This window comes from Onychomys torridus, chromosome 11 (assembly GCF_903995425.1).
Source record: "Onychomys torridus chromosome 11, mOncTor1.1, whole genome shotgun sequence".
In the NCBI taxonomy this organism is placed as follows: domain Eukaryota; kingdom Metazoa; phylum Chordata; class Mammalia; order Rodentia; family Cricetidae; genus Onychomys; species Onychomys torridus.
In genome coordinates this window covers 73,484,881-73,498,339 of record NC_050453.1, presented here as the reverse complement: position 1 = coordinate 73,498,339, position 13,459 = coordinate 73,484,881, and the positions used below count along the sequence as shown (strand labels likewise).

General features: G+C 45.8%; 1 protein-coding gene across 4 annotated transcripts in view; it reads right to left on the bottom strand.

Annotated features, from left to right (window-relative positions):
• The window catches only part of Mgat5 (alpha-1,6-mannosylglycoprotein 6-beta-N-acetylglucosaminyltransferase), a 274,469-nt gene that overhangs the window by 232,289 nt on the left and 28,721 nt on the right, over positions 1–13,459 (bottom strand). The gene's annotated exons all lie outside the window — the stretch shown is intronic.

Here is a 13,459-nt window from a genome sequence, read left to right as displayed (position 1 = left end):
AAACACAACACATCACTTTCACCTTGCAGTTTTAAAAATGTCCATTTTAAGGACCTGGAGAGATGGCTCAGTGACTAAGAGAGATTACTGCTCTTCTAGAGGATCTGAGTTCAGTTACTATCACCCACATCAGGCAGCTCACAACCACCTCCAAGCTCAGGGCGATCTGACACCCTCTTCTGGTCTCCCCCAGTACTGCACTCACCTGCACAAATACACACATACACATACACACATAAAATGAAAGAAGTCTATGTTAGAAACGGATCTAGTAATACTGTGTGCTTCTGATTTGGCTGATATTTTCCCCTTGCAAACATTTTTTTTTAAGGAGGAACTGAGGCATAGCTCAGTTAGGAAAGTACATGCAAGAAGTCCCACATTGGATCCTCAGAACAGCATGAAATGGGACTGGTGGTGCATGCCTATAACCCCAGCACTCAGAGGCAGGAAGATCAGAAGTCTATGGTTATCCTCAGCTACAAGTCAATTAGGGACCAGCTTGGGCTACTTGAGACCCTGAAACACACATTCCCCAAAACAAATCAGGTGGGAGGCTGAAAATATGTCTATAAACACACACACACACACACACACACACACACACACACACACACACACACACTGATATCTAAGGCATATCTCATCAGAGAATTATAAAGCAACCAAGGCCCTTCTATAGGAAGGAAGGGAGAGAAAAGGTCTGACCTCATCGTGCCCCCCACCAACACAAATCACCTGGTTAAGTCTTCTAAAACTAACCAACCAGTCCTTATTCTTAAAGACTTCATGGAAATGTGTGCTACAAAATAGTTTGGTCATTTTTTATCCTGTTTCTAAGGACTTTGGCATGGAACTATTTACAGTGTCAACATCTTCATCCTTGAGAGCAAGCGCTAAGCAGTGCCAGGGGAGGACACAACCTCAGGCATTCCAGATCTACTGTTTCTAGGAAGCAGTCAGGACTCGGTAAATGTTTACTGATGGGTGGGGCTGAAGCCTTACCAATGACTATGTGGACCCTTCTTAGATGAGCCTCTGAGATAGCTTTGATATATCCATTCCTTTATCTCACTCAAAGCTATCTCAGAGGCTCATCTAAGAAGGGTCCACATAGTCATATATCCAGAGAGAGAGAGAGAGAGAGAGAGAGAGAGAGAGAGAGAGACACCACATGAGTACCTGGTGCCAGAGAAGGCCAGAAGAGGATATTGGATCCCTTGGAACTGGAGTTACAGATACTTTTAAGCCTCTATGCAGGTACTGGGAATCAAACCCAGGTCCTCTGCAAGAACAAGTGATCTTAACCACTGAGCCATCTCTCCAGCCTCCACCTTACTTTTTGAGACAGGGTTTCCTCACTTAGCTCCAGGCTCACCAACTCAGCCAGTGAACTCCAGGGATCCTCCTGTCTCTGTCTCCCCAGTGCTAGAGTGACAAACATGCCCCTGGAGCTGGCTTTTCCCACGGGTGCTGGGGATCCAGACATGGATTCCCATTCTTAAGTGACAAGCACTTTGTGGACTGAGCTTCTTCCTCAGCCCCTCAAGTTATCAAGATATTCTAAAGCAGATTCCTCAACATTTTGTTGATCATCAGAATTGACTCACATGAGCAGTCCTGTAGGTCAGCAACTTAGGAATCACACCAATGCTAAAACTATCAGATTCAAAGAAATGTGAGTGATATGGACAAGGTTTTTTAAATCTATTTGATCTTTAATTACATGTATGTATGTGAGTATGTGCACAACATGCATGCTGGTGCCCAAGGAAGGTCAGAAGAGGGCACCCAATCCCTTGAAACCCGTGATTACACCCAGTGTGGATGCTGGAAACCAAACTTGTACTCGAAACAAGATCAGTATGTGCTGTTAAACACGGAGCCACCTCTACAGTCCAAACACATTTTTTAACCCTTCACCTCCCCAAGAAGTTGAAAGTCTTTGTTTTTTTTTTTTTTTTTCTCTCTAAAGCAACAGCCAGATAGTTTTAAAAGTACCTTAAATATCCAACAAGCTACTTCCCAAATCATGGCAGGGACTCTGACTCCGGGCATTTGCAAAATCTGTGGTCAGTGAGAAGCTAAAGGGCTGTTTACTTTTACCCTTGGCAACATTTTAATGTTCAACCAGGTACTCATCTGGTATATACATACACACACTTCAGTCTCATTTCCTGCAGAGCCAAGTGTGCAACTGTAACCAGCCCAGACCCGCCATCTCTGACCAACTGAGCTATATCTCTGTCCCAGATTTTTCTGATTCGTAATTACACCTCAACTATGAAAGCATTCACAGAGGTCATTTAGTGACATTTTACAGCCACTCCTAGCTCTATCTGTAAAGAAAATGGTAGAGGAGGTCATCTCCCCTTCCTAAGTTTCAAAACTGTGCACTGTTGTATTGTCTACCAAGCTGACACCCACATGTAGGAGCTCTCCATTTCTTCTTGGGCTCATGCATTGATTTCCCACACATACAAGGTCTCATGTAGGCCACACTGACCTCAAGCTACATACACAGCCAAAAATAATCTTCAACTTCTGATTCTTCTTGTGCACATGTGTATGTCCATGTATGCCACCGCACGCAGCCATTTATCTATATCTACAGTCCTGTTTAAAGTATATTGCACATCAAATAGCAAATCCTCCATACAAAAGTGAACACACTACCCCAAATGAGACACTGAATTTGTATCCTCTTCAAAATTTACTGGAAAGAGTGCTCAGGAATTAATCATTTTTGAGACAGGGACTCACTATGTAACCCTGGCTGACCTGGAACTCAGAGATACCACCTCCAACCCCACCCCCTGCCACTCTGCCTCTGCCTCCCAAATGCTGAGATTAACAGTGTGTGCTACCACACCCAGCCTAATCTTAAAACTGTGGTTTTGATAAACCCTGAGTGGTGGCAGACATCTGTAATCCTAGTACTCATGAGGCAGAGGCAAGGAGAACCAGAAGTTCAAAGCCAGTCTGAGCTACATACATAGCAAGGCCAGTCTGGGTCATATGAGACCCCTGTACTCATGAGGCAGAGGCAAGGAGAACCAGAAGTTCAAAGCCAGTCTGAGCTACATACATAGCAAGGCCAGTCTGGGTCATATGAGACCCCTACCATAAGGAAACAAAAATAAATAAAACTCTGCCTCTAGAACCATACTCAATGTTACACCTGCCCAACTGTTCTAAAAGCGTAGCCCTCAAAAGACCACACATGGCAACAGAGGCATCATCTGGGAAATTGAGATGACATAACCTCAGACTTGGGGCTGCTGAGATTGCTCAGTGGGTAAAGTGAGTGCCACAGAAGCATGAGGATCAGAATCTGATCCCCAGCACCCTGTAAGAGCCAGGCACGGGGGCTCAAGCCATCGCTGGGAGACGGAGGACCGGAGGACCAGCCGATCCTGGAGCATGCTGGCCAGCCAGTCCAGACCAATTGGTGGGCTCCAGGTTCACTCGGTAAGAGACTCTGTCTCAAAAAAATAAGGTGAAGAACTATTTAGGAAGATAACCAATGTCGAACTCTGGCTTCCACATGCACATGCATGCACAGGTTTCTACACCTACACCTACACCTTTGCACATGCATGTGCACGCACGTGTGTGTGCACACACAGACAGACACACACCTCAGACTTCATCATAAAGCTACAAATCAGGAACTATAGTGAACTCCAAGAATGAGTGATTTGGAGGTATGCAGAAGTTTGAGACCCACCACCCATCACTATGACTGCTGTGCCATGACACTTCCGAGAGGTCTTTTTTGCTTACACAACTCTCTGGCGTTTGTTCTGCTCCTTAAACACTTGCTACAGGATGATGTCAGCCATTCCTCTCTATTTTTAATTCCTCATGATGAGGCTGCTGATGATTCACTCAACACCTTATGCTATCACTGAAATAGTAAGGAGCCTTTTCTCACACCCCTAATGGAAGGTGACTGCTGCCTGTTATTCCTAATGTAATTACAGGAACACTCGGTGGTGTAAGTGTGTCCTCTATCACCCTCGGTAAAAGCTGAGTGCAGTTACAATTATAACTTTCCATTCTTTTCCATAATGCACTCATCATACTGTATCCTTTGAAACCCATCTTCCCACAGGTCATAGGAAGGCAACAGCGAGCGTGAAATCAAATGTAGTTTACTGTAAATACAGATCAAAACCGCATCTCTTAAACCTCCCGTCATTGACAAGAAGCAAATTTGCAGCAATGACTCGGCTCCCTCATTTCTCTAAAATATATATGAACGAAGAAAGTCTAGTTGATTGAATGTGTTCTAGGGGTCTTTCGGCAACCTCACGACCATGCATTGACTAATTATCAAAGCAGAGTGAACACAGGGACGTGTCCCAAATAACTTATTAGACAAACCTCTAATCTAGTGAGGTGTTTGTTAATTCAGAGAAAGGACTTTCATACCTCCTGTGCGGTCTCAGATGAGTTGTGAATACCAACATGTTATTAATTTCCCTTTGCTTTTTGATTAATTTCACACTTACATTGCACAAGAAAGGAGAGATTAATGATGTCTGGGAGACAAGGCTAGGTTCTTGTAAAATGCTAAATCAACCACAAGTGAAAGTAAATGGAGGACCCAGATAAGGAAAAGATACAGGAATCTGCTCTGGTTTTCTAAGCTGCTATGGAAATATTAATGCCCAGAAACCTGGAGAGTCGAAACTGTAAAGTCTAGTTCTCAACTGCTCTTCCCAACAGAGAGATGAAACACTGCAATTCTGAAGCCTGTGTACCCAACAATTTCCCAGTGACTGAAGTCATGGGCTCATTTATCAGATGGTACTGCAACTCTCAATGCCACCAGAGAGAGTCCCTTGACATGGGGTTCAGTCTAGTCCCATCCTGACCTTGTCTTGACTTCCTGATGGTCATGTCACAATTCCTAGCTTAATACATTTAAGAAACCAAGTCAACTGCACCAAAGGTTGAGAAGAAAAGGAGAATGCAGGGCTTGTTTAATACAATGAAGCCCAGCACTTGGGAGGTAGAGGCCAGAGAATTACAAGTTCAAGGCCATCCTTGGCTATATAAAGAGTATGAGTCCAGCCTAGCCTACTTGAGACCCTGTCCAAAAAAAAAAAAAAAAAGAAAGGAAGGAAGGGGTAGGGGAAGAGGAGGGAAGGGGACAGAAGGGGGGGGGAAGGGAGGGGAGAGGAGGAGGAGAGTCCAGTCTCAAGGTACATACAAACTGATCCTATTTGTGATAATGAAACACCCAGAACCTTCTCTGTGCCAAGACCCTAGAAGCTTAGTGCAAGTTACCCAACATAATACTTCTTTGAGATATTTCTATTCTCATCAAACAGAATAGGAAGCATACTCAGAAAGCTAATATCTTGCTAGAGGATCCCCATTGTGTTTCTGTTTAAAGAAAAACTACTTTATTGTTCGAAATTGTTCTCATGATTCATTCATTACAAAGACTCCGACTTACAAGGAAAAAGAAAAGACCCAGAGCCCCAGCAGGTAACTTGCCCAAGGCATGGCCTCCAGGGCAGGTGGGGCTGCAGAAGCTAGGCCTGTGCTTCCTGAACAAGGCAGGAAGTACCATTATGCCCCTCACCTTCACCTGGATCTGTCCCGGTCTCAACAGTCAAACACTCCACACCACATTGTTTCCCTGTGTGGCTGACTGAACATTCCCAGCAGCCCAGCTACTAGTTCAGAAGAGAGGCATATTATTATCCTGGGCAACCTCTCTTTCCCCAGCTTCAGCTTCCATAGTCCAAAGTCCATGCAAGGCCAATGGCTGCCATACAGGCTGGCAGCTCTGTCATCACACAAAGTCCCAGGGATCAAATCAGTCCAGAGCCTCATCAAACTGTCTTCTATCTTTAACCAATACTGTGCAGCAGTGTGGACCTCAGTTAGTAAAGTACTTGCCATGCAACCATGAGGACCCGAGTGTGATCCCCCAGAACCCCAGTGAAAAGCCAGATGTGGTGCTGTATGCCTGTGATCCCAGTGCTGAGGAGGTAAAGATGGGCAAGCCCACAGCCAGTGAGAGGCCCTGTCTCAAATAAAACCACGGTGGAAAGTATCTGGAGGGACAACACCTGAGCCTATCCCCTGGCCTCCACATACACACACATATGTGCACATCCACCCACCTACATACCCACCCTCCACACACATACATGAATCTCTCTTTGGAGGGGGTATGTAAATAAACCCATTTCTCCCAGAGCCTATGAAGGCCATGTAGCCGAAGTTAAATGTCCATGCCTCCTTTTCTCCCTAAACATATAACTGGATCACCTCACTCAGAGTCCTACCTCTCTTCCCAGCAAAACTCAGCTTTGCTGAAGGACCGTAGCCAACTAAATGTTAACCCTGTCCGTCATCCTCGTTCTCACCTTAACCAGCTCCTCCCTAGTTGATCACTAGAGCTTCCTAACTGGCTCTGGCTTCATCCCATTCTTTTCCATGGCACCCTATAATCTCCGCCAGGTGAGCCCTCAGGAGCAGACACACACACACACACACACACACACACACACACACACACACACACACACACCTTTCCACCTTAAAAAGAGATTTAGATAACACCTGGCTGCTGAGGGCCTCCTGATTCAAGGTCTGCTTAGCTCACGTCAGTGGTTCTCACACAGATCCCCCATTTCGTTCACATTACTTCCCCACCCCACCCTTCCTATCATATTTAGCAACAGCCAGAGTTCGAATCTCACCCCACCCTGTACCCTTGCCTATCTCTACATCTCTAGAGCATTTCACCTTTCGAGCTTGATATGGGCACTCCCCTAGGTAGACTCTCAGCTCCCCAGGAACACATCTACTTCTCCAGATCTCTGACAAGGCATCTTCCACAAAACTGACCAGATATTTGCCAATCCACTGAATCTACAGTCACCATTCATGATTTTATTATTCTGACAGTAGACATTCAGAGCTCCCTGGTCATCCCACTTGACTGAACATTTGGGACATGTTTAGTACTTCCAAAGCTTGGTTTAATCTCCATCAGGGTACTGGTAGTATTGGTATCTGTTCCACGGGGAGGGTGGGGATGGGGAAAGCCATTGGCAGTGGTTCTTACCAAGTGCTTCCTGCACAGGCAGAAATCCAATGATGCTTCACCCCACCTCCCCCTCCCATTACTAAACCCTCTTCTAGCTTCATTTTTGTTACCATGATAAAAATTCCAGGACAAAAAGCCTCAGAACGAAAGTTTAAGTCACAATCCCAGGTTATGGTCTATTGCTGCGGGGAAGTCACAACGGCAGGAGCTTGAGACAGCTTAGTCACATGAACAGTAGAGAGCAGAGAAATGAACGCATGCAGTTCAAGGCCCAAACCAGGGAAGGGGGCTAGGCCCTAATGGGCTGGGCCTACCCACATCAATTCAGGCTAGCAAGACAATAATAATACCCCAGCCATGCCTCAAAGCCATCCTGATCTAGACAATCCCTGATTGAGGCTCTCTGCCCAGGTGATTATAGGTTTTGCCAAATTGATCATTAGAAATAACCATCACACCACCCTAAGGGGACAATGAAGCTTAGCAATGCCACATGTTAGGAACCAACTCTTCGAATCTTGGCTATGGGACATGGGGACTGCAGGGGGAGGGGGTTACTCAACCACTCAGCTGCTGGGCAGACCTCAGTCAGTTACTGGCTGTGACATGTTTGAAGGAATGAGCCATTATCTGGCTACCTTGGCTGTGACATCAGTAGACAATATTATCAGGTGGGTCAGCACACAGTGTATGACGCAGACTGGTGATAATGTGATTGTGAGGTCACAGTTGGCATTTTACTATAACTTCCTCTGCAAAAGGAAAGTCAGCCTGACCCAATTAGAATCCTCTGGAAGAGCAGCAAGCACTCTCAATGGCTGAGCCGTCTAACCAAGCCCAGAATTCTTACTGTTTCCCACTACCAGTGACTGAACCCAAATCTCATGCATGCTGCTCCAGTGCTCTGGCCCTGAGCTATCCTCACTGCACCCAAGTTTTTAAGGAGAACATGCTAGTCCCTGCTGCAACCACCTCACCAATCTCCAAGTGTTCATATCACACACATTTTACACATGACACCAGAGAAATCTTTCCTGCATGGTGCACTGCTATTATAGACTGTATGAGCGAGTTTTCTTTTTTTTAAATCTATGATTAAAAAGAACCCCCAACAATGAAATGAGGAAATATCAAGTATCAGACAACTCACAGAAGCCTGCAACTCCAGTTCCAAGAGATCAGACACCTTCTTCTGGCCTCTGGGTGATGACACTCATGTGCCCCACCTCTCAACCAAGCACACAAGCATAAGACACAAATAATAATAATGTTTAAAGTCTTCTTTTGAAGTTGGGTACAATTGTCTGTTAGGACAATTGTCTTAGGACCTTTTGCTGACAGCTGATTTGGTTGTCAGCTGAAATGGGCGGCTGAGACCTAAGGATCACTTACATCTGGGCACTTTAGGGAGACTTGAAAAGAAAAACAATTAGAATGCGAGGCAAATGAGGCGGCAGGACTGTGAGCTGGGCTGTTTCTCTCAATCCTGTCATGGCCTTGATTCAGTGCAATCCTAGTTACGAATGTATATGAGAGCTAAAGTGGTGTTTTGAGTTTTAATTATTGTGTCTAAGAGATCCATAAAACAAAAATGCCTCTACCTACCCTGTGAGCCCCTTGCTCAAGGGCAGATACTTCCTGAAATGCTAGTGGCTGTGGTTTATGCAAGATAACAAGCCACATGTCCTCACTCCTCTAAACAAGTTTGTTTGACCCAAGTGTTCACTTGGTCACTTGTAGGTGAGAGGTACATAGGCAGGAAATATGTCAGGATGTATACTTGCTGGATTGGATCTAGGCAGGAGGTGTACAGGCAGGAAGTACGTCCAGATATATGCTTGCCTAATCAGACCTGATGGGAAATATGGTAGCTTTATGGGTTTGCCTTCAAAAGCCTCTGCAAATTGTGACTCGTGGCCATTTTCTGGGAACCCCAGAACGGACTTGGCCAGAGTCCATCATCCTGGCCAGTATTTAATTAAAGCTTGCTTCAAATTTGGCTCCAAAACTGGGGTAGTGGTCTTATTCTGGACCGACTGGTGAGTTTAATACTAAGTTACCAGCTATATACAGAGGGCTTTGGGCTTGATTTTTTTTTCATTTAATTGTTGATGGTTCTTATTAATCTCTCTCTCTCTCTCCTTCTTCCCTCACCCTCTTCCTGTGTGTGTGTGTGTGTGTGTGTGTGTGTGTGTGTGTGTGTGTGTGTGCTCGGCGCACAAAGATCAGAAATCTTCCCTGCAAGATACACTGTTACTACAAGCTATTTAAGTGGGTTTTGTTTTTGTTTTTGTTTTTTTTTAATTTGTGATTAAAGCCATTCTAACAACAAAAGCCCAGAGTTAAACAAAGCATTTAAAAACAGGGGTTTGAAATGGCTATTCATGATTGTTGATCTCTATTGTCATGTGAAGGAATTTAGAACTGCCAGGAAGCACATCTCTGGGTGTGTCCAGGAGGGTGTTTCCAAAGAGGTTACCTGAAGAGGGAAGGAGAGGGAAGGCCCAACCTGTTGCGGTCTTAACTGAATATAAAGGAGAGCGCGAGCTGAGCACTAAGCGTTCACCTCTGTGCTTCCTGACTGCGGACGCCATGTGGGAGCAGCTGCCTTGGGTTCCTGCTGTCTTGACTTCCCCACCATGACGATCTTACATGGGAGCTGTGAGCCACAACCACCACCCTTGGCTGGCTTGTCAGGTACACTGTCTCAGCAATGAAAAAGGTAACAATATATGGAAGCAAACTGATACAATGTGACAAGCCCATGAAAGGAGCAGCTAACCATATCACACTTAACTTTTCCTTCTAGGCCCAGGCTGGCCTCAAACTCACTATGACCTTGAATTTCTGCCAACTGAGCTACACAGCCCCAGCCCTCAATTCAGTCTCACTAGGAAGAAAAAGAAATTCTGCTCTATCAAGCTGATTTGCAAGTTATTAAGTACGAGAGGAAGCCAGAACAGAAGCGACTCCTGAGGCTGCATGTTCCCTGACCCTGGAGCGCCAGGCTTCTGCCTGCTCCCAGGGAGCCTGGGAACCTTCCCGGGGAGGCCAGGAGCCCAGAGAAAGGAATCCCTGACTCAGATCCTGCCTGCAGACAGGGCTGGGAGGGCCAAAGGGCATGCTTCAGCTGTTAAGTGAGTTACCAGGTAACTGTGTTCCCTGCAGGAAAAAAAAATGCATTCTCCAGACCATAGCCAGGTCACTCAGAACTAGAAAATAACCTCAGTTCCTTCCTGTTAGTCCCAGACCCAGCCCAACCCCCACAGCAGGGGCCTAGCAGCCCCAGCAATGAGTTGGGCAAGGAAATGGCTGAGTACAATGTCCTTGCTCCACGGTGCTCAATCAAAGGATGTACAAAGTCATTCCCTCCGGAGACAGTTAAGGGGGCTTGCAGGAATCCAGGGTGAGAGAGTCTTGAAGATGCAAAGGGCTGGAAACCCAGGAGAGCTCCAAGTGCCCTGCACAGCAAGGGACAGGCTCCCGGCTCCTCCTGCCTCCAGTTCCACCACCTACAGCTGGCCTCTTCTCTCCCTTGTCCAAGCCTGTCTGGATACACCCGAAGGTCTTGGCTAAAAGTACTGAGTCTAAGGACCCTGAATTTCATCAGTATTACCCAATGATGCTGTGAGCCACAAGAGAACAAACAACAGCAACCCGCATCGCTGATAGCTCTGGAACATGAACGATGCTTCTCAAGTTCCAGCAAATTTACCAGAATCTCCTTCAGGAGCTACAGTCATTAAGCCAGTTGCACAGGAAGGAACTTAAGCAAGACATCAAAAGAACTACACACGTGACTGCAAAGCCCAATGACTGCTGGTTGCAGCATGTGTAACCCGCCAGCCTCTCTGCAATTTGTCTTTGTGTGCACTGTTCTGGGACTAGGAACCTCCCAGAAATCCACACAAACTGTCATCAGGTGCCGGAGAAGCTAGGCAGGGCCAGCTGCATCCAGATTTGCCTCCTAGGTGATTCTGTCAAATTGACAATATTAACCATCACACATGGGATGGGGTAGGAGGAGATGACAAGGAATAGGGTGTCAGTGTGAATCCTGTCGCTTTGGACCTTAACTCCCACAGCATAAGGTCTTCTCCTCCCAAGGAGCATAAGCGGTTAACACAACACTCAGTGAAGGCTCTGAGAAATACAGCCAGCTGCTGTAAGCAAACAATCCTCTGGTGGCCCTTAAGATGTTGAGTGAGTGGCTTAATCACCCAGCAGGGTCTAGCAGGCAATACTGAAAACCCCAAAGAGACAGCCAGCAGTGAGTAGAAAACATTATCATTTAAAAAAGGATTAATAACAACTCTGTCTAGGCTGGAGAGGCAGCTCAGTTGTCAAGAGCACTCACAGCTCTCAAAGAGGACCTAGTTTGGTTCTCAGCATCCAGGGCAGGAAGCTCACAATCACTTGTAACTCTAGTTCCAGGGGATTTGTGCCCTCTTCAGGTCTCCTGGGCACCTGCTTGCATGAGGTGCACATAAACTCATGCAAATATACTCACATACACATAAGTTTAAAAAAATGAATGGATGATGGATGGGTGGATAGATGATGGGTGGATGACAGATGGATTATGGATGGATGGATGGATGATGGGTAGATGGATTATGGATGGGCGGATGGACAAATGGATGATGGATGGATGGATGGATGGATGGATGGATGGATGGATGATGGACAGATGAAACAAGCCAAGCTGGAAGGAAACACCACCAGAAGACTTCTCAGGCCTCTTCAGGAAAACTACCCAGGTCCATGGGATGGGGGTAGGGTATTTTTTTTTTTTAACAAGGTAACATCTCCTACCATGGAATACCAAGAACCCTCTCCAGAGAATTCATTCCCTGCATATCTGTCCTGCTAATAAGCCCAGCCTGCCTAGAGTGCATGGTCAAAATCTCCAGGAAACAAGCCTAGAAGGAGCTTTATATCTGACTTAGCCACATAGGGCAGAAAAGAAACACATAGAAAAGATGAAAATGTCCTGCTGATCCAGCACTCAGGAGCTGATCCAGGAATCTTTAGTTCCAGACCAGCCAGGTCTACAAAGCAAGATTGTTTCACATTTGAATTCTTTTTAAAATTTATTGTAGTGTGTGTGCATATGTATGTGTGTATATGTATGTGTGCATTGTATATGCATGTGTGTACATGTATGTGTATATATGTATGTATATGTGTCTATGTGTGTGTGCATTTATATGTATATATGTGTGTATACATATATATGTATGTGTGAATGTGTATATGTGTGTGCATATATGCGTATGTGGTGGTTTGAATAGGTATGACCCCTACAGACTCATGTGTTTGAATGCTTGGCCCACAGGGAGTAGTACTATTAGGAGGTGTGGCCTTGTTGGAGTGGTGTGTCACTATGGAGGCGGGCTTTGTGGTCTCAGATATGCTCAAGCCACACCCAGTGTGGACATGACTCCTTCTGCTGCCTGTGGATCAAGATGTAGGAATCTCAGCTCCTTCTCCAGCACCATGTCTGCCTGTGTGCCACCATGCCTCCTGCCATGATGATAACGGGCTAAACCTCTGAACTATAAGCCAGCCCCAATTAAATGTTTTCCTTTTTAAGAGTTTCCATGGTCATGGTATCTCTTCACAGCAATAGAAACCCCAACTAAGACAGTATGTGTCTATGTATGTGCATATGTATATGTGTTTATGTGTCTGTATGTATATATGTGTATATGTGTTTGTGTATGTATAGAGATCAGATAACTTGTAGAAGTCATTCTCTCTTTCCACCATGAGGAGCAAACCCAGGTCCTCAGGCTTGCTGGCACATGCCTTTACCCACTGAGCCATCTCAGCAGCTCCTAATCTGAAAAATCTCAAGGGGGATCCTGTTACGGTGCTCCTCAAACTTTCTTGAATCCCTTGGTTGTATACCAGGATCTAGAATCACCCTAGAGATAAGACACTGGGCACATACATGTTTGGAGGAGTTTCTAGATTAACTGTGAGAGGCAGCTTCCATGACCATACCATGTGACAGCCACCTCAAGCTCCCTGCCACAGTGGGCTGGCTGTACACCTGCACTGATTGCATCTACAGGGATTCTGTCACAGCAATGAAAAACACAACACACTCTCTCCCCTCAGGAGTCATACCCTTGGGCTTCCAGGCTCCCCCCAGTCCTCCCCTCTCTGCTCCAGGGGTTCTATTTCCTACCTTTGCCCCAGGCCTGAGGGCTTTTCCACTGTTAACAGGCAAGGCGCCCGGGGCGATCCCTCATTCTGCCAGTGCCCTGGAACTAGTTCTCCTTTAGTCTCTGCTCAGTGTCTCAGGTAAAATGTGTCACCTGCAGGAGCTTAGACACTGACTCACATTATCACAGTAGTGATAAAAATGCATCC